The following is a 23,749-nucleotide window of genomic DNA, read 5'->3' as shown; positions in this document are numbered from 1 at the left end:
GGAAAAGATTAAACTGCCTTATTCACCAATGAAATGATTGTCAATGTAGAAAATCCCAAAGAATCTACAAAAAAATGAAAACAAACAACAAAAACAAGCACCCTTTAGAAGAAACAAGTTCAGTATTGTTGCAGGATACAAGGTGCACATACAAAAGTCCAATGTATTCCTATATACCAGTAATAAATAATTGAAATCTAAAGTAATAACAAAAGCATTTTCGATATCACCAATGTAGTATTTGAGTATAAATATAAAAAATATCTGCAGAATCTGAATGTGAAAAACTACAAAACATTGATTAAAGAAATAAAAGAATATACAATTAAGTTGGGAGATATACTGTGCATACAAATTGGAAGACTCCATACCTGTCAAGATGTCAATCATCTCAAATTTGATCTATAGATTCAACACAATCCCAATCAAAATTGTAAGAAGCTTTTTGTTCATATCAACAAGCTAATTCTAAAATTTATATGGAAAGACAAAGGTACTATAATAGCTAAACAATCTTTAAAAAAAGAACAAAGTCAGAGTAATCATACTACTCAACTTGAAAACTCAATATAAAGCTGCAATAATCAAAACAATATGGTATTAGAAATAGACACAATAGTTAGAATAGAGAGCCCAGAAATAGACCCACACAAATGTAGTCAACTAATTTTTGACAAAGTGGGACTCTTCCATGGAAAAGGATGATCTTTTCTTAAGACACGGTGCTAGTGGCACAATTGGACATCCATATGCAAAATAAAATAAAAAGGTAACCCGGATACATACCTCACATCTTACACAAAAATGAACTCAAAATAAGTCATGGACCTCAGTGTAAAATGTAACACTATAAATCTTCTAGGGGAAAACAGAGGAGAAAATCTGCATGACCTTAATTTTGGCAAGCTTTTAGATACAACACCAGAAGCATAACCCATGATGAGGAAGAAATGATAAAGTGAACTTTATAGAAATTAAAAACATCTCCTCTGAGAAATACCCTAAGGAATAAGAAGACATACCAAAACAGAGAAAATAACTTAGTAATGTTACACATGTGCCATAACCTCACTGAAGGGGGTGAGAGAAAAAAAGGAGCTGACATGGATAACTTGGGAAAACATTATTTTGACTAGAATTCACAAGCGTGTATAATCAATTACTGCTCTATAGTCTAGCAAAATCAATTGATAGCTTCAGTGCCATTCCTAGGAATAAGTGCTTCCCTTTCCCAATTCATCATTGCATTAAGCATTTTAAGAGAATAATTAATGATTTAATGAATAGCAGCCATGTTCTGATAGAACGATGGTCCCATAATAAATATCTCTGTCTCTACCACCTTTATCTCTATCATCTATCTATCATCTATCTTCACCATGATCTATATATCTACTTACACTGATAACATTCATCAGTAGTCATATAAATGTTAATGTAAAATTTAATTAAAATTCCAAAGATATATTTTCTTTCTGAAAAATACCAACTTTGAAACTCATCTCCTTCCTAAACGTTTTACTTGGGGACAATTTTTAATTAAAATAAACATGACCAAGCATAGGCTTCTGATTAAAAATACGTTAAAGTTAAATTAATAAAACACAGATTAAGACTCAGAAATTTTTCAGCTTTTTCAGCAATAAATGACAAAATTTCAACAATCTTCTTAAAATAGGGGCTATGACTATCGAATCTGGATATCTAAATTAAATTAAATACCTAATTGAGATTTATCAATAAAGCCTGTAAAGTGAGGAATTCTACTGGTGTTTGCCCATATATGTAATATATTTTCAGGATGCTAATATTATTTTATATTACATATTTGAAAATATTTTTCTCTAATATAGAAAGCTACAATAGAATCCATCTCTTTGATATATTAAATTTTATATAATTTAGATAGGGAAAGTATTAAAACAATATTACTGTTGTTTGTTTTTGAAATTATTCTCATTTTGAAGATAAAGCTTTAATTTATAATTTAGATCTTGCCTGTTTTTGCAGAAAGGATAAGCCTTAAATTTATTTCAAAAATATTTCCACAAATAAGTAGAAAAAACATTCATTAATTAGACTGGTATTTTTTTAGTAGGGAGGGGATAGCAGTTTCTTTCTAAGAGTTCAAATTGTTTCTATAACTTCAATACACCTTTTTTTTTGAAATCACTCTTTCATTTATATGTAAAATAGGACAGCCTTTCTCCTGTCTTTTGCCAATCAGTGGTTTTTCCACTCAAGTAACCCTGTATTTATTCTGTAAGAAAATATCTATTCATGTGAAAAAAATCTAGTTCTTCCAATTTTCATTTAATTTGCATTGGTATCTTGGAGTTACTCTGAAATCCCTTTTTCTTCCTCACTAAAAATGTCATTTTTCTTCATGCTGCTTGAGTTGTAAGTAACTTTAGAAGCATGATATACACAGAGTAAAAAGGTGAAAAAATAGTATTTCTTTTGTCTATGAATTTAAGTTCAGCAGCAAAAGGACAAATCATGACGAAGAAATGCAAAGAAGTGAAAGGGAAAAATATTTCTACATGCTGCATTAAAAGAGAAACTAAGGATTACCTGAAGCCTGAAATGCTAATCTAGGTTCAATTTTCTTGAAGCATTTCTCATTTCTAATTCACTGTGAGAGAACAAGCACTATCATATTAAACTCCATGCTGGAAGTCGTAATATACAATATTCTATCAAAATTGCATTAGTGGCTACATACTACCTAGGAAAAGCTGGCATATTTCTGCACTAATAACAGATAAGATTTAGGGGGTAATATAGCAAATAAAACTTCATTATCATCCACTTTTATTTAAGATCAAATACAGGTCTCTTTCCTAGTGGGAGGTTATTATTACAAGAGAAAACAATTGAAATTATTTCCGTTCCATAATTGTGCTTCTGTTCACGTTCATATTTTATTTACATAAGATTTATAATCATGAGGTTAACTTAGGACAATAGATATGTACTATAAGTTTTTCTGCTCTGCAGTAGCGAAAATTATAGCCAGAGAGAAGGAGGGAAGAAGAAAGGAAGGAGACGGACGGAGGAGAAGGAAAGGTGGGAGGGAAAGGGAGAGAGAATCCAAAGATAAATCGGAAACATCAATTATTTTTATACATAAACAACATCACTTAAAGTCATTCTGAATACACATTACATTTAACAAATATTTATTGAAAATCTTACCTTGAAAATATTAGTACGTAGAAAGTGAAAGTAAAGTCTCTGCCCCCCCATCCACCCAAGACCCCCCCTTCCCAATTCCCTTCCCCTGCACATAGATTGAGATACAAACTCAAACAACAATGTAACAGTTAGTTTAGGTTTGTTTAAAAGTCTGAGGGTTGAGGAGACAGTGCCAAAATAATTTTCTAAATGTTTAAAGATAATAATACACTAAAAAGTTACTTTGGTCACGTACTGAACAATTGGTAGGATTAGTAAACCTTCACTTTTTAAGAAATCTAGGAATCATTTTATTTTTCATGACTTCATCTCTATTATTATATTTTTTATTTTGGTAAAATATACATAGCACAAAATTTGCCTTTTTAACCATTTTTAAGTGTACAGTTCAGTAGCATTAAGTACATTCACATTGTTTTGCAACTATTCTCCAGAACTCTCATCACCTTGTAAAACATTAGCTCTCTACCATTAAATAAAAACACTCTAGTTCTCTCTCTGCCCAGCCCCTGGCAACTACCATTCTACTTCTGTCTCTGAATTTGATGACTCTAGGCGCCTCATATATAAGTGGAATTATACAGTATTGTCTTTTTTTGTGACTAACATATTTAACTTAGCATAATGTCCTCAAAGTGTATACATGTTGTAGCATGTGTCAGATTTTCCCTCTTTTTTAAGGCTGAATAATATTGCATTGTTTGTATGTATCACATTTGGTTTATTTATCTATTGATGGACACTAGGGTTTCTTCCACCCTTCAGTTTCTGATAATAACGCGATGAACATGGGTGTGTGAATATCTGTTCAAGACTGCTTTCAGTTCTTTCCCCAAAAGTGGAATTGCTGGATCATTTGATAACTCTATTTTTAACTTTTTGGGAACTGCTGTACTATTTTCCATAGCAATTGCACCATTTGACATTTGTACCAGCAGTGTGCAAGTGTTCCAATTTCTCCATATCCTTGCCAACAATTCTTACTTTCTAATTTTTTTTTTTGTGAGGAAGATCAGCCCTAAGCTAACATCTGCCAATCTTCCTCTTTTTGCTGAGGAAGACTGGCCCTGGGCTAACATCCATGCCGATCTTCCTCCACTTTATATGGGATGCCGCCACAGCATGGCTTGCCAAGCAGTGCATCAGTGCGCGCCCGGGATCTGAACCGGCGAACCCCGGGCCACCACAGTGGAGCTCACGCACTTAACCACTTGCGCCACCGGGCCGGCCCCCCTTACTTTCTAATTTTTTAATAGGCATCCTAATGGTGTGATGGGGTATCCCATCGTGGTTTTGGTTTGCATTTTGCTAATGATTAGTGATGTAGAACATCTTGTCACGTCCTTATTGGCCATTTGTGGATTTTCTTTGGAGAAAGGTCTGTTAAAGACCTTTGTCCATTTTTTTGACCAGGTCGTTTGCTGTTGTTGAGTTGTAGGAGTACTTTATATATTCTGAATGTTAACTTCCTATCAAAATGTGATTTGCAGATATCTTCTCCTACTCCATGTGTTGCTTTTTTACTCTGTTGATAGTGTTCTTTGATGTGCAAAATATTTTAATTTCGATATAGTCCAATTTATCTATTTTTTATTTTGTTGTATGGGCTTTTGGTGTCATATCCCAGAAATCATTGTCAAATGCAATGTCATGAGTCTTTTCCCCTATGTTTTCCTCTAAGAGTTTTATAGTTTTAGCTCTTACGTTTAGGTCTATGATCCATTTTGCATTAGTTTTTGTATATGATGTAAGTCAAGGTCCAACTTCATTCTTTTACATGTAGATATCTAGTTTTTTTCAACACCATTTGTTGAAAAGACTGTCCTTTCCCCATGGAATGGTCATGACACCCTTGTCAAAAATCATTTGAGGGTTTATTTGTGGACTCTGGTATATTCCATTAATCTACACGTTTTTCTTCATGTCAGTACTACGCTGTTTTAATTATTGTAGCTTTGTAGTAAGTTTTGAAATCAGAAAGTATAAGAGCTCCAACTTGGTTCTTCTTTTCCAAGAGTGTATTTGCTATTTGGGGTCCCAAAGGATTCCATATGAATTTTAGGATGGATCTTTCTATTTCTGCAAAAATATCACTAGCATTTCATTAGGGATTGCATTGAATCTGTAGATTGCCTTGGGTAAAATCTGGAGGAATTTGTGGAGGATTGGTGTTATTTCTTCAAATCTTACTAGAATTCACCAATAAAGCCATCTAGTCCTGGAATTTTTTTTTGTTGTAAAGTTTTTGATTACTAATTCTAGCACTTTACTGGTTAAAGGTCTACTCAGAATTTTTATTTCTTAATTATAGACTCTTGGTAAGTTGTATCTTTTCAGGAATTTGTCCATTTAATCTAGGTTATCTGGTTTGTTGGTGAACAATTGTTCATAGTATTCTCTTATAATCCCTTACATTTTTGTATAATTGGTATTAATACCCTCTTTTTCATTTCTAACTAGTTATTTGAGTTTTCTCTCTTTTTTCTTAGTCAATCTAGATAAATATTTGTCAATTTTGTTGGTCTTTTTGAATACTAAATTTTGGTTTTATTAATTTTTCTCTGTTGTTTTCTATTTCTCTATGTTGTTTACTTCTGCTCTAATCTTTATTTCCTTCCTTTTGCTAGCTTTGGTTTAAGTTTGTTCTTCTTTTCCTAGTTCCTTAAAGTGTAAAGTTAGTTGTTGATTTGAGGTCTTTCTTCTTTTTAAATATAAGCATTTACAACTACAAATTTCCCCCTTAGCACTGTTTTTGCTGAATCTCATATGTTTTGGTACGCTGTGTTTTTATTTTCATTTATGTTAAGATATGTTCTAATTTCCCTTGTGATTTCTTCTGTGGCTCATTTGTTAAGACGTGTTGTTAATTTAGTCATTTAACTAAATTAACAATAACTAATGACTAGTTAACTAGTCACTAAGTTAACTATTGGACTCTTCCCATATTGTTAATTGTTTTCTGAATGTCATATATTTTTTGTCTCTCATTTCCTTCTTTACTACCTTCTTTTGTGTTTAGTCGCTATTTTTTTTTTTTTGTAGTGACACATTCTGATTCCCTTCTTATTTTCTTTTGTGTATGTTTTATAGATATTTTCCTTGTGGTTACCTGTGGGATTACATATAAGTTATAGCAATCTATTTTAAACTGATAACAACTTAACTTCAATTGCATCCAAAAACTCTATTACTTAACAGTTCTGCCCCTCCCAACAATTTATAATCTTGATATCACAAATTACATCTTTATATATCATGTACTCATTGATATAAATTTATATCTATTTTCCTATTTTTGTCTTTTAAATTACATAAGAGATTCAAAAGTTAAGTTACAAACCAAAATTAAATAATTATTGGTTTTTATATTTGTCCATATATTTTCCTTTACCTGATATTTGATATTTTTGTATGGCTTTGAATTACTATTTAGTGTACTTTCAACTTAACGACTCCCTTTAACATCTCTTGTAGGGCAGATCTAGTGGTTATGAACTCAGTTTTTTATCTAGGAATGTTTTACTTTCTTCCTCAATACTGAAGGACAGTTTTATTAGACACAGAATTTTCAGGTGACAGTTTGGGTTTTTTTTCCCAGCACTTTAAATACATCATTACATCACCTTTTGGCCTCCATGGTTTCTGCTAAGAAATCTGCTAATTAGCTTATAGAGGATCCTTTGGATGTAATGAGTCAATTTTCTATTGCAACTTTCAAGACTCTGTCTTGTATTTGGCTTTTGACAGTTTGATTGTAATATGTCTTGGGGTGGGTGTCTTTGAATTTATCCTAATTAGATATTGTATTTGTATATACATTATTCCTCAAATGTGAAAAGTTTTGGGCTATTAATTCTTAAATAATTTTTCCTCCCCCTTTTCGCTTTTCCTTCTGGGACTCCTATAATACAGATTTTGGTCCAACTGATAGCATCCCATAAGTTCCTTAGGCTCTAATCACTTTTCTTTATTCTTTTTTTGCTCCTCCATTTTGATAATTTCAAATGCCGTGTTTCAAGTTTGCTCATTCATTCTTCCACTTTTTCAAGTTTGCTACTTAATCCCTTTGGTTAATTTTTCCATTCAGCTATCGTATTTTCAGCTCCACTATTTCTGCTTGCTTCTTTTTTATAATTTCTGTTTGTTGATATCCTCATTTTGCTCATATATCATTTTCTTGATTTCCTTTAGTTCTTTGTCCATGTTTTTCTTTAGCTCCTTAAGCATATTTAAGATAGTTGTTTTAAAGTCTTTGTCTAGTCAGTCTGAAGCCTGTGTTTCTTCAAGGACAGTTTCTGGAGATCTATTTCATTCCTTTGCATGGGCCATATTTTCCTGTTTCTTTGTACACCTTGTGATCTTGTTTTTTTTTTTTTTTTGTGAGGAAGATCAGCCCTGAGCTAACATCCACGCTAATCCTCCTCTTTTTTTGCTGAGAAAGACCAGCTCTGAGCTAACATCTATTGCCTATCCTCCTCCTTTTTTCCCCCAAAGCCCCAGTATATAGTTGTATGTCATAGTTGCACACCCTTCTAGTTGCTGTTATGTGGGACGTGGCCTCAGCATGGCCGGAGAAGCGGTGCATCGATGCGCGCCTGGGCTCCGAACCCGGGCCGCCAGTATTGGAGCGCGTGCACTTAACGGCTAAGCCCCGGGGGCCGGCCCCACCTTGTGATCTTTAATTGAAAATTGGACTTGAAAAAACAGCCACCTCTCCCAGTCTTTGCAGACTGGCTCTGTATAGGGGAAGACTTTCACTAATCAGCCTAGCATGAAGGCTTAGGGTTTTCTCTGGCCTTTTCTGGGCATATGTCTTCCCTGGGCCCGTTTGAGTCCTTTATTTCCTCAATTCTCCCATTTGTATACATGAGTGCTTTTAAATATCTTAATTTCCCTCAGGGTCTCCCCTCTGGTTCTTCTTGGGGCCTTCAGTGATTTATTGTATTTCTCATTCAGAAATCTCTTGCCCCAGTGTCTGTGGGCCTTTGGCCTCCTGCAGTTTTAATGAGCTATGCCTGCTGCTTTCCACAGCTCCCCTACCCTGAGAACTGAGCTATTTTTGGCCATTTGAACTCTGAGTTAGACCAATCTCTTAGGCAGTCTACAGACAGGTTAGAACAAAGCAAATTCATTTCATTCTACTCTCTCAAGTTTGCAGAAGAGAACTGAGGTTGGGTTGTTGCATCCTCCAAAATGCACCATGCTACACTCAAGATGGGATGGGAAAAGGTTAATAAAACACTGCAAAATTTCCTATTATTTTAAATGTGGTCTTTTCTTCATTGGACATTCACTTGATTGCTTTAGATTTTTGACTGATTTCAGAGCTCCTATGAACTTCTTTTAGTCAGCTTCTAATTGTTTATTTAATGTTTCCATGGGGGAATGGAGGCCTGTAACTTCCTGGTCTGCCATCTACCGACGTCACTTCTGTCATTACTCTTTAAGTACCATCATCGTGAATCCCATTTCATATTCTTCCATAGTGCCCAATGCATGCCTCTATCTTAGACACTATTTACAGTACACTGTACTTGACTATTTTCTTGTCTATCTCCAATCTGATTGCAAAATACATTATTCTGTATTCTCAGTGTCTTCCCTGTGATAGCAAATAGTAGGTTCTCTAAAACAATTTGTAAGGGGAAAGAGCCTGCATTTGTCAATAGAGTAGCCACCAGATACACGTGGCTGCTGAAAAGGTATAATGTGGTCAGTGTAACTGAAGAACTGACTTTTTAATATCATTTAACTGTAATTAATTAAAATTTAAATACCAATTTTTAGGTCTTAAGAGAAAATTTTAAGTATCCTTGGAACAACTTGTTTATGTGAATCTTTTTTTACTATAAATTTTATAAACTCTAAATTCAGATCGTTTCCTGACAAAAATTTATCATCAACATTGAGTTATGCTGTAAGCATAAAATAGACACAGAATTTTAAAGAATTTTAGAGAAAAATAGTGTAAAATTATTTTAAAATATTGGTTACATAAACAATATTTTTGATATATTCAGTTACATACAATATGTTATTAAAATAATTTCACATTTCCTATTTGCTTTTTTAAAGCAGTTATTAGAAATTTTAAAATTAGACCTGGATTTCACATTATATTTCTATTGGTCATCACTGATCTGGACTTTCATTAAAATCCCAGATCTAGTACCTCCCCTCCATGAAATTGTAAGTACCACTATTTTCTATGCTTAGTATGTATTTAATTCCTTGTTAATTTCTGACTTATTGGATCAGAATATAAAATCGATAAGCTTTTTAAAGCAAGAAGCTAATTTGTCACGTGTGGGAAAAAAGTAGAGTGCACATACAATGAATATATAGACCATTTTCTACAGAAAATAATTTCAAAGATCTTTTCTCCTCATTGTGATGAATAACAATATCTTTAAGATTTAAATGTTTGGTGATTAAGAAAAAAGTTGAGTTAAGCCTAAGTCAAATCTTTTCATGTACTTAATCATGTATCAAAATTTCTTTTATTATTATACTGCTGATTAATTGTTCACCAGTATTGAAGTTTTTTTTACTGTTTTATATCAAATTTCTAATGACATCTTATCTCTAAGATACAATTAAAAGAAATGAATAAAACAATTATTCAAGAAATTATAATTCTGATTTTTCTTACATGTATGTATGCACGTATGTATGTGTGTGTGTATATATATACATATGTGTATGTATTTACTTTTCTCCATTATGGGATCTTTGACTTAGATTTTCATGTAAAAGAAGCTTTTAATATTCCTTTAGTTATTTAATCTTGCACAATGTAGAACAAAGAAAGTGATCAAAAGAGGTTTTAAAGCGTAGTTTTAAATATTCAAGTTTTCTCTGTTGGTGGAAACCATTGATATTCAGCCTCTTTTCAGTTAGATACTGGTATTTGAAATGGGATCACTGTGACTTCTCAAGATGTTTTTGATCTCATCATGTGCCCATTTGATACAAGATTTCTGACACTTACTTAGTCCCGAGTAGGAAATATACTCCATATTATACATGACATGCTGGATATGCATACAAATGTGGTTACATACTTTCAACCAAGTTAGAATCTTTTAAAATATATAAGTTGTCATATACATGCTTTCCAAAGACAACAGACCAGAAACAGAATACATTATTTAGACAAAGAGTAAGTTATCAAAAGGGCACAGGATTAAAATAAAGAGCTGTTGGTACTAAGGATTTCCATTACTTATCATTCATTGTCTATGTCATTTTGTATTTAATTAATTGAATGTGAACCTGATTTTGTTCTTCCAAACAAAATTAACTGCTAAATATAATAGAGTCAAGATAAATTTATTTGTAATAACATGCATACAAAGCTTTATAAAATGGCAACTAAAGTCAACACATGATCAACGGTTTCACAAATCAAATTTGTTAGTTCAGCTGGAAATTATTTTATGCAATACCTTTTTAATGAAGGAAGCAGTGCCTTAAATTTCATTCTCAGATAAGCATCTTAACTTGTTGAGCAACAACACTTTGAATAGCTCTGGTCTAGGGTAAGACATTCTACTGGAGCCCTTGAGGATTATACTCTAGAAATTCTGAGGGCACAAAGCTCCCACTAAGTGTCTCAAGTCCACATAGAGAAACAAAATGAAGTTTCCACTTGTATGGTGAGACCTCTCCAAATCCTTTACTGTATGAATTTGAGGCAAGTCAGTATTTCTACTATGATTTTTTTGTTTAAAAAAAGAACAACAGAAACAATTTAAACAAAACTAAAAAGGTTTTTCCTTTGGTGCCAGTAATCTTAAAAAGGAAATGAAATCTTATTTCTAAGTGTCCTTTGCCTTTCCTGTTATTTCTCTTTTCCTCATTCTCTTTTGCAGCAAGTGCTAGCTTGAAAAATAAAACTTCAAATAGCAACATGAGAGAATAAAGATATTTTTAAAGCACTTATGAAATTGCTAAATGTATGTAATTTAATTTTTAGGAGCAGCAAGGTAGAAAATGGGTCTTATGAAGTGTCATTATGGAAATGTTACATTCTGATTAGTTAACAGGTCTAATACTATTCTAGATTAGAACAAATTTAGGCAATTGAAACTTTTCTATATTATCAGAGAATTTTACTAGGTTTACCTAAAGCAATTTCACTAAGCTTTTCTCAAGGGATTTAAGTCACTTCTTCATATTATGTATTTTCTGCACTGTACACTAGGTACAGCCTTCACTAACACTGACAGCGACCATTTCTGTTCTCTTTCTGTCATTCCCCAGTGAATTTCACTTCCCCATATGTATTTACTCTACCCTGATTCTTAACTTCTCCTTTGGTTTATAATTTACCGCACCTGGCTCATCAGACACCTTACAAATTTATCTCCATGTATGTTGTTTATTCAACCGTCATCTTTTATTTGGTGAGCATTAAAAATTAAGTTCCAGGTGAGAAAATACATACGAAAGTATTATATAAAATGTAAGAGAAAGTCAAAGTACTCTTGATGATAGTGTTTATTATAATGTTTAGCAGGTTTCTAATTTCAAAAAAAAAAAAGATTTAATGAGACTTGAGAACAGAGATTTAAGACTAAATGTTTTTTTAATCTATGAAGGTTTATAGCTATTATATTTCTGGGAAGGTAGGAGCAACCCTTTAAGTTATCTTAATTCAGTGTGGTGGGGAGAGAAAATCTTATCTCTTTCCTTCCTTAGAGACACTTGAAAAGTTAGTCTGTAGTTTCTTCATTTCTTGTACATAATATTTTCCTTTCAAGTTATGCAAGTTTCTTGATTTCTACTTACCAAATGGCTTAATTTGAAGAATTTTATAACTGGAAAAATATTTAGACATTTTAACAGATTGTTTAAGGTGTGTGATCAAATTACATCCTGTCAGACCTTAGAAAAAGTCACTTGATTCTTTTGTTTTTATGAATATAAGGGCTAGAAAGGATATTAGATAGATTGATACTTTTTTGTGTGTGTGTGAGGAAGATCCACCCTGAGCTAACATCCATGCCAATCCTCCTCTTTTTGCTAAGGAAGACTGGCCCTGGGCTAACATCTGTGCCCACCTTCCTCCACTTTATATGGGATGCCACCACAGCATGGCCTGACAAGTGGTGCATCGGTATGCGCCCAGGATCTGAACCTGGGCCACCAGCAGCGGAGCACATGCACTTAACCACTACGCCACAGGGCCGGCCCCAATAGATTGATACCTTTTATGATATCCACATCAACTTCCTTCTAAGTGAAAATACGAGCCATCAAGGAAGTAAATTGATGAAATACTAATAAACATATAACCACATAAAACAAACTGAATATAATAGAAATATATTTACCATATTTTGGTAGTTACTTGAGATTGTTTATTTCTACATATGGAGCACTGTCTGGAGGATATGCCCCCCATTTATTTCTTTAGATATTAAAAAAAAAAAAAACCCTATATATTCTTAGGTTTTCTCTAATAAAATTCTATAAGGTCAGATGATATTCCTGACTTATTTACTCATATTTTTGCTTCATGACATAAGCCTATATAAAAGGACATTATAAAAAATTGTTATAACTAAATTAATCATTTTGGAGTATACTCTAAAGCAGACTTCCAAAATAGATTCCACATGTGCCAAAAATATATTTTTTATACATTAACCAATTGTTTTGTATTCACACCACCCTCACCTTTTGGTTTAATTTCTTTTTATATTTTTTCTCTTTGTATTTAATTTGCTGGGCTATTAGACTCTTAAATCACACAAAGGGAGAACATAATTTAGCAAAAGGCAAAGAAAATGGAAGTTCTGATTTGGGGATCAAAACCTTAGCTAAATGGAAATAATTACAGAGAAATAAAGTAACAAGATTTTAGCAAGTGTAGGGATAGAGTGCAAGCACCGTGTCACAAGTTCTGTGCATTTGCTAGACCTGGATAGTCATTTAAATTTATGTTTTCCAGGGCATGGGTAAAACACAATACCAAGTTTGTCACCATCACTACTAATACTTAAGAGAGAAATTTTCTCTGCAGGTCTTCATAAAGAAGAGTTTTCTCAACATCTTTAGAGAAGCATTTTTTAATGTTCCCTGAAACATTTTTCTAAGACAAAATTTATATATTTATTTTATTTTATTAAATTATATGGCATCTTCATGAGCCAATAAATAGTTGTTTGGGAAAAAGAAATTAAAGAAACAAAAAAATAACAATTTGTAAGCAATAAGTAAACAAGAACATAAATAAACATTTATGCTGTGGTATATTTTATCAGGGTTTTATTTAGATTAAATATAACAATCATTGTTTGAATTCAGACTTTGAGATTAAATCAATATTATTTGTTTGGTTCATGTAAATGAGAAGAATCTTTCCTCTCTTCCAGAAAGTGTTATTATCAGAGCCATTTGATTTCTTTGCATTCTACTTTGTTTCTTTATAATTGCTATGCATGTATTGACATCAAAGAATATTTTGTAGCAATACATTTGTGCCTTAATATTACTGGTTAATTGTGCATTACTCTCTTCTTTTTCCTCTGACATAATACCAAAATGCAACAACTCCATGATTATGACTGAAACACTTTTTCAAATCTGAGTCAAAGTTATCAGTAACACTGACATATAAAAAGTTATAGCCACTTTAAAAGTGGTTTTATTCTCACACAATGCACACCATATTAAGAATGCTGCTTAATAATAGAGAGTTGCCCCCAAAAGCTGAATTTTACCATTAGGCTTAAATTTTTTCTTAAGAGTGTTTTTTTTTTTTAATTGAGTCATCATTCCACAAGAATTAAAATACTTGAAAATTTACTTAGAAAACTGTTTAAGGACATAGTATTAGTTTATATTTCCTAGTATTTAGATATAAATCATCTTTCTCACCAAAAGCTCCACTTCTACTTACCATGAATTCAGATGTACATCTACTGTGAATGGCCATTAGCACTACCAATGTACCATAATTTAAATTACCTTGGAGAAATTCACTCACGTTTTAGTGTATAGTATGGTATCACTGACATTTTATTTTCTCTTTATTTATAATCCGTCATCTCAGTTTAAATGCATGGATGATAGACTATAAAGTTCAATTTTGAACCATATGCACACTTTATTTTTCTGACATGTTTGGATTATTGCCTCCAAAAACAGCATATTTTCATTGTGTGTGAATACAAGCACAGAGTTTTGAAATTGATGTTTATAGTTATTTAATAACTTCCTTATTTGGTGTTTAAAGTTAGAATTCCTAAATATATGAGGTAAACATAAGATGCAATATCGATTAATGATTCTTCTCTACTTGTCCTCAGGGAAACACCAAATGTGGAATATTTTGTGTCAGTTCTGACAGGGTCCCTCTTCATCTTACACCACAGAATAGCATTACAAATCTACATCAATTTGTTCATAACAGTGGTTTACAGAGTATGTCATTACAAAAATTGTATCTCTCTGACATTGTAGTGGTTGTGAATGGCTTAAAAAGATTTGATCTGAAATTGTTATCATCTTAACCATGTAAACGGTTTGGAAATAGTTCTACTAGGTAACCTCTGAAGACTCCTAAGACTGCTGCATAACGGCATAATAGCAACCTGTTTTAACATGCTTTGAAATTGATGTCTGCAATCTCAGTATGATGTCAAATATTATGCATTTGAGCAATAATAACATACCTGATATTGATTTTGAGCTAAATGTGTACCAAGTAAGTTTACAGGTATATATGTAACTCATTTAATCACCTTTAGGAGGTAGTAACTGTTCTTTTTCTATATTATAAATGAGAAAACTGAAGCCCAGAGTGTTGAAGAACTTGTGAAGCCCTCACAATTTTATGTAGCAGAGTTGACATTTGTTCCCAGGAAGGCTGATGCCAGGGCCCAGATGCGTATTTCTTCTGTCCGCCACTGTACAAATGCATAGTATAGGAAAGATCTAAAATAATATTGTCTCAGTGAAATTATTATAAAAATAATATTATTATTATGCATATGAACATTGATATGAATTGATATCTTTAGTACAATCTTCTATTGTGCATTTTCACTTATGTTCCAATTTTTTACATATTTCTGATTATTACAAAAAATCCATATTATATTTTGAATAAATATAAACCTAGACAAAGATTAAGAGCATTGCTTACCAAGTTTGCACATATGCTTAGTAAAATGTATGTTACTGACTTCTTAATATTGATATTTTTAAACAAATAAAATTGTATCTCAACTAATTTATAAGTTAATTTGAAATTAAAATACATGAGTAATATAAGGAAGCACGAAATTAAATAATTCAAATTAAAGTTCAAATTGATTGCCTTAATAAGATAAAACCTCCAATTTTATCTCAATAGACTCAGCAATAAATATGCATAGGTCCAAGAAACCTATAATACCATGGACACGCTTCAACAGTATTTCTGATGAGATGTTGATTTCAAATGAAACTTCTCTTTTTGCCCTATTATTTTTTATTCTGGTAAAATATACATAAAATTTATCATTTTAACCATTTTTAAGTGTATAGTTTTTTGGCACTAAGTACATTCTCATTGTTGTGCAACCATTGTCACCATCCATCTCCAGAACTTTTTCATCATCCCAAACTGAACCTACCCATTAGACAATAACTCCCCATTCCCTTCTCCTCCTTGCCCCTGGTAACCACTATTTTACTTTCTGTCTTTATGACTTTGACCACTCTAGGTACTTTTTATAAGTGCAATCAGACACAATTGCTCTCTTGTGTCTGGCTTTTTTCACTTAGCATAATGTCAAAGTTCATTCATGTTGTAGCACATGTCTGAATTTCTTTCGTTTTTAAGGTTCAGCAATATTCCACTGTATGATATATACCCCATTGGATTTCATCTATTCATCTGTGTATGGATCAAATGAAACTCTAAAGAGAAAATGGAATTATTTCCCCCAATATGTATATACTTACAGGATTTCATGCAATTGCTTTAACAATACATTTTTTGTTTAGTCCATGTATTCACAGTTAATTCATTATATGAAAGAGAGTAATGAGTTTCTGATCAAAGTTAAAGGTACCTGGATGACTCAGGAAAGTGTATATTTGAGGGTTATTTTCCAAAGAGAATGAAGCCCTTAGAAACCTCTTTTACAGCCCCATGAAGTCTGCTAGGTTACAAAGCATAGTGAAAGCTCAGCAGACAAGCGGCATCATTCAAATCTGAAATTTCTTTTTAGAACTGTTTGTGATTGTGTTTTGTTTCTGTTTAGACTCCCTCTTCCTGAGCATTCAATTTGCAATTTCTTTGAAAAGACTTGCTGAATACTTATAATATTCAGGGCATTGTGTTCTACCTGGGAATACAATTTAGCAGAGAAATAGACATCACATTCCATACAAATAATTTTATAAATAATTTCAATAGTGGGTGGTGCCACGAAGGCAAACTGCAGAATCTGGTGAGGATTCTAACAGAAGGACAGATCCCGGAATGGGCTCAGATGGGGTGGTCCTCTTGACACGGAACCTCAGACTCCTTTCCTGTCCAGTGCCCAGTCTCCTCACTACATTCCCTGATCTTGCCTCTAAGCTTCTGATAACAACAGTGTAACAGTAACACTAGTAACACCATTTCCCTGCTTTTGATACTCCTGCTTTCATATACTGGACTAAATTGTTTCTGTCATGGTACAACATAGGAGTACCAAGGTTATATTGTGACACACTCCACTTTTATTAGAGGGTTAGTGACAAGGTATTAGGAGTATGGGCTACCTGTGTTTAAATCCTAGTCCTGTTATAGACTAGCTGCCTGACCTTAGGCCAGTTACATAATCTCTCTGAGTTTTATCACCAATAAAATGTAGATGATGATGATAATAATAATACCTTCTTCATAGAGTGACAAAAATTGAAAAAAATGATACATATAAAGCACTTAGAATAATATGACATCTGGTAGGCAATTTGTCAATCTCTTGCCTAGCTACAATTAAACTACAGATGGAATGGATAGGATGGTCTTTAATGATAAAGATAGTTATGTTGAAACTTGAGTTTATTAGTTCTTCATCCTTCGCATCAAGAGAATCTCATCTTTGTCCTTTGCTATTCAACATATTCAAAAATCAACAAATGCAAGATATTTTTAATTTTCTTTGAAACGATGCCAAGATTTTATCGTCTCAGTCTTTGCTCACTGCAGAGAGTTAGCTACGACTGTTTATGTCATGTTAAATAAGTTCCACTGTATCACAGAAAAGCATCAGCCTTTCCTGGCCCAAAATAACCAAGTGGTAGAAACTGAAAAGAGGTGACTCTGTGCGACCGCCTAAGGGACACTTAGTGAAGGTGTGTAGGTACTCCACCTGCGAGCTGAGAGAAAAATGTCGATTTCTGTCAATACACTGTGGTCTCATAATATTGATTTTAGGAACCAAAGAATATGGACGCTAAAATGACAAAAATTTTTAATGGATGTATTTTGGTCAAAAGCCAAAGTACAGTGTATCATAGACATACAATCTTCAAAAATGAACATATTCCAGCTGGAAAATTGAATAATCTTTCTGTAAACAAGCCATTTCCAGGAATCATAATATCTGTCACATTTTAATAACAGACAGATGGGATATTCCTTTTGTAATTACTGACTCCTCTTTAAACTGAGTTACTGACTATAAGATTCCATCTTGTATCAAAATAAAATCTTCTAAAAAGACATGTCTTCCCTTGTGGCTGATCCTTAATAGACGACATGTGTCTCATGCTCTCCTAACCATATGATTGCCTTTGATTTTACCTGAATAAGATGTGGGTTTCAGTGTGCTAGCTTACAAGTGCAGTGTGCTTAGAAGTTATTTCATGCCAAGTCTTAAAGATTTTGAGGTGCTGTAACGTACAATAGAGATCTCCCACAGGCACATTCTGCTAACCATCTGGGGTCTTCCTGTCTAAACACAAAGTGCAACATATATCTTGCAATTCCATATTGTGAGCTAACAACTTCCTCTAGGAACTGCCATTTCCAGCCAACAGCGTATTGTACTACCTACTGGTTTATGTGATTGGGGAAATAGACTTTTATTGCTTATGCCTCTTTAGAAAAAGTTTATTTCAATAGCACATAATTCAATTATTAACGAATGATTGTCTGCATCATATGTTGAGAACAATGTTTAACTATATGTTAGTAGAAAATAATTTCAGTAAACTGATATTTATATTGCACCTGATTCTATCGAATGCTGGAAAAGAATGATCCTACATTGTTTTTTTTTCTTTTGGAAAAATGGAGGATCAACTCGTATTCACGTTGCTGTATAAAAATAAAATGTTATATACAGATTTATTCAGGCCATTTTCTAATTATGATCATATCCCTTGGTGAGGTCTATAACTTTATTATTCAGTTTTAGAAGTTACTTGATACAGAAACTAGGGAACTATTATTTTTAAGTCAGTGGCCATAACATTGTAAAGTCAAGGACGTACAGAAACCGTCATTCACCTTGAACGTTAAGAATGCGAGAAATGATGAAAAATGCTAGGTTAGAATTATGCTGAGCCAGCTTATTTAGGTTTGGCTTGGTTAGTAAGCAGAACTAGAGCATCTAAAGCATATACTTCCTTTGATCATTTCCACAGTATTAAAACAGAATGAAAGACGCCGCTGAGTAATACACCAAATAGAATGTGCTGAGCCATTAAGGTTCATAAATAACAGATACCATTAAGAAAGGCTAAAAAATACACTTTAAGTTATTTTTACTAGGTTAAATATGGAAATAGGAATTTGTAGGAATTCTTACACATAGTAGGAATGTGTCATATTTCTAAAATCCTTTTACTTTGAGTAAATATTAAGAAAAAACTTTAAAATAAAAAGATATCTAAGAATTCTTTGAGTGTGGTTACATAAAATTATGACAACTATTTATCCAATAAAATAATAGATTTTCAGCCTTAGATCTTATATAGAAACTATATTTCTCTTTTTGTGTGTGTGTGAGGGAGATTAGCCCTGAGCTAACATCCAGTGCCAATCTTCCTCTTTTTGCTGAGGAAGTTTTCCCTGGGCTAACACCCCTGCCTATCTTCCTCTACTTTATTTGGGACACCACCACAGCACAGCTTTACAAGCAGTGCATCGGTCGGCGCCAGGGATCCAAAACTGCGAACCCTGGGCCGCCGAAGCAGAGCGCATGAATTTAACAGCTATGGCACCAGGCCGGCCCCATAGAAATTATATTTCTTAATCTCTTTATTCTTAAAAATGAACAAACCCTTGTTCAAAGGAGAACAATGACTTAGTCAATCTCAATTCCAGCTACTATTAGAGTTTGTATTCTATCCAAATTTTCAAATATCACCCTACTTATCCACTTGTAAACCTCACTACTAATTGATCAAATTCATTGCTAAATGAATTGGATTTATTCATTGTTCAATATATATACTGATGTGTTCAAATATATACCAATTATATATATATATTATTTATATATACACACATATCTTTAAACACTGAATTAAATGCTATTTTAATATTAATAGTAGTAATATTAATAACAATAATAAATATCTAGGTCAAAGCTCAAAGTATCATACTATTACCAAACCAAGTGGGCTTGCCTCCTGGTGAGTTAAATAAGACTCGACACCAGTGGAAGTTGTCTCACAAAGTAAAGTGTATTTGCAGCAAATAGGAGGCCATGAGGAATCATTTCCAAAGTCTTGGCATCCTCAAACAAACAGAAGGAGGACTTTTATTTCAGTTGGGGAATGAATATTCAAAAGAGAGAGGCGGGTATTTACTTGCAGAGGCTCAGTTGGAGAATATGCTTCCACATAATGAGGCCTAAGCTCCTCCTGGAGAAATCTTTGCATTAAAAATAAGGCAAAGGTCATGGGTGTAGCTCTTGTGGTGAGGCTTGGTCAGTTTCAGGATGTCTGGGTGATTACATCTCCCTTGAGTTTTTCATGTGGTCAGTTTCAGGATAGTTGGTGATTACATCTCCTTAACATACAAAAGGAAAAGAAACGACTTGGAAAAACAGTTAATTCTTTCAAATCCACCTTTGAGTTTCTCAAGGCACCTAGTCAGTGACAATATCAGTGAAGCTTTGAATCTAAACAGCTGAGTGATCCATTTAACCACTCTGGACCTGTTTAAGTATTAAATGTTGAAATTGGACTAAATAAGGTCTAAAGCACTTTGTGCCTAGGAATTTGTATTAGTCTCTCTCCAGTGTTTGACCACCTGAATTCCAATCTTGGCTCTACCACTAGTATATGGATAACTTTAGTCAAGTTATTCAACATCTAGCTCAGGTTATTCACTTGTCAAAAGAAGATAATAATAATAATTTTCTCACAGGTTTTTGTGGGGATTGATTGTGTAGCACTTAGGACATCTCTGGCATAATGATAAGCACTCAGTTGGTGTTAGGTATTTTTGAATTTGCTGTTAGCATCAAGTTTAATTTCTGAATTATTTAATGCCTATTCACTGCCTTCAATACTGTGGGAGATCAAGATTTGGCCACCCTGAAATATATCTCTTTACCTTGATTGTTTTCTCTGAGGGGCATTTGACCTCCCCCATTAACTGCCTAAAGAATTGGACATGGTGGGCTCCTTCCTGGAACAGATCTATCATGATGGCTGTAATGATAATGTAAAATAGATGTTACAATGGGAGGGGCACCAAGCCCCTTTTATCAAAAAAACTCTCTCTCTCCCTGACCACATTATCTATAGATGACCCTGAAAAGAATTGTCTTCTGAAGTCCCAGACCACTGTGCACCCCCAACACCTTCCTCGCCTTTAGCTACAATACTTAAGCAAGCAGCTTAGACAGAGGGATGAGTTGCTCATTTCTGAGTTTCTCCCATGTATACATGTTATTAAACTTGGTATTATTTTCCTCTGCTAACCTGTCTTGTTAATTATTTGGCCAGCCATAAGAACCTTAAGGAAAAGGGCAGAGGGAGATTCTCCCTCTCTCCTGACAATACCATTTATTCTCGACTCTGTTTATTCCTATACCATCCAATGATGCTTAGTTGCCTTCTTTTCTTATGTACCTTTAAAATAAATTATTCTACATACTTCAGTCTCCTGTTGCCTAGTCTCATATTTGCTATTTTATCCACACACTGATTTCTTTTTTAAGAACCAAGATTGCTCTCTGACCCATGGGCTCTCTGTGGCTAGTGCTTTAGTTGGAAATACTTTTATGCTTCCATTCATATGAAAATCTAGAAAAGGCAAAGATATAGGGACAGAACCCAGATTTGTGATTGTTGGAGCTAGGCATGGGAATGGGAGACAGATTGTAACAAAAACATTAGTGAACTTTTTGGGGTACTGAGAAAGATATATATCATGATTGTAGTAGTATTTACCTGATTGCATTTCATTGTCATAACTCTTTAATTTGTACATTTAAAACTGTTGAATATTGTTGTATGCAAGTAATACCTCAATATACTGATTTTTTTAAAATTTAAATATCAAGTGAGAGGTATAGCAAAGGAGAGCACGGATATCATTTTTAGTTAATGGCAATGCGTTTATTTATAAAAAGGGTTAATTTATATATCTTCTTTCAAAAATAAATTGTTATTCCTGGTTCTTTCTCTATTTTTTTCTTAATTTGTATAATTTTATTTGTTCCTCTCCTGAGAAAATTCTTGAATATTTAAATGGAGTTAACTAGAACACATTATATTAATTTTAGATACTTTTGGTTACGTGACTTCTTTAGAAATGAAAACTATTAAAGACAGAGCAAAGAATATATGTGCACTATCAATATACATTTACCTGCTTAAACTAAGTAAATTTACTTTCAATGACATAAATTCACAATGAAACTGTATTTTATGTGTATTAGCCAAGCTCTTTCATAATACATCTTGTCACAACAAAGACAGATTTAGGGGAATATCATTAATGCAATCACTTTATTTTTCATGAAATATCTTAAAACAATGTTTTCAAAATGTTCTGATGGTTGTCTCTGATAGCATTAGTGGTCCTACTTTTTGTTCTTTCCAATATTTTTTTTTCTTTTTAGTCTAATTACCATGTGTCATGGTACACATGTGCACTTTTACTGTTTTTGCCCTCTCCCTCTTTCCCCTCTGGTAACTACCAATCTATTCTCTATATCTATGAGTTTGTTTGTTGGTGGTGTTGTTTTATCTTTCACGTGAGTGAAATCATGCAGTATTTGGCTTTCTCCATCTGACTTATTTCATTTAGCATAATGCCCTCAAGGTCCATTCATGTTCTTGCAAATGGCAATATTTCACCTTTTTATGGCTGACTAGTATTCTATGGTGTGTGTATGTGTATATATATACACACATCTTCTATATCATTCATCCACTGATGAGCACCTAGGTTGTTTCCAAGTTTTGGCTATTGTGAATAATGCTGTAATAAACATAGGGGTGCAAATATCTTTTTGAATTAGTATTTTTGTGTTCTTTGGATAAATACTTGGAAGTGGAATGGCTGACCCACTACTATGATGGTAGTTCTATTCTTAATTTTTTCAGGAATGTCCATACTGTTTTCCATGGTGGCTGCACCAGTTTACACCAGCAGTGTATGAGGGTTCCCTTTTCTCCACATCCTCTCTAACACTTGTTATTTCTTGTGTTTTTAATAATAGCCATTCTGATGGGCATGAGTTGATATCTCATTGTGGCTTTGATTTTCATTTCTCTAATAATTAGTGATATTGAACATCTTTTCACATGCCTGTTGGCCATATGTATATCTTCTTTGGAAAAATGTCTTTTCAGATTGTTTGCCTTTTGCCCTTTTGCCCAATATTTTTAAAATAACAATTCATTCCATAAAAGAAAACAGGCAATACTGCTTTCACAAACAAAAAATATTATAAAATATATTTAAAATAACAAGTTAGAGTAAGAAGGATTGCATGGGTATAAATTTTTTTCTTTTAATAGACTATTTTTAGAGTACTTTTGGTTCACGGCAGAGTTGAGCAGAAAGTATAGAGATTTCCCATATCCCTCCTACCCATGCACAACCTTCCTCATTATCAGCATCCCCCACCAGAGTGGTACATTTGTTAAGATGGTTAAACCATTATTGACACATCATAATCACCCAAAGTACACAGTTTATGTTAGGGCTCACTCTTGGTGTTGTACATTCTATAGGTTTGGATAAATGTTTAATGACATGTATTCAGCATTACAGTATCACGCAGAGTAGTTTCACTGCCCTATTAATGTCTCCCTGGCAACCACCGGCAATCACTGATCTTTTACAGTCTCCATAGTTTTGCTTTCTCCAGAACGTCGTATAGTTGGAATCATACAGTGTGTTGCCTTCTCATATTGGCTTCTTTCAGTTAGTAATATGCATTTGAAGTTCCTCCATGCCTTTTCAGGGTTTGATAGCTCATTTCTTTTTAGCACTGAATAATATTGCATTGTCTGGATTAACCAAGTTTATTTATCTATTCACCTACTGAAGGACATCTCGGTTGCCTCCAAGTTCTGGCAATTATGA

The sequence above is a fragment of the Diceros bicornis genome, chromosome 16 (assembly GCF_020826845.1).
Source record: "Diceros bicornis minor isolate mBicDic1 chromosome 16, mDicBic1.mat.cur, whole genome shotgun sequence".
In the NCBI taxonomy this organism is placed as follows: Eukaryota; Metazoa; Chordata; class Mammalia; order Perissodactyla; family Rhinocerotidae; genus Diceros; species Diceros bicornis.
Note: the sequence above shows the minus strand (reverse complement) of the source record.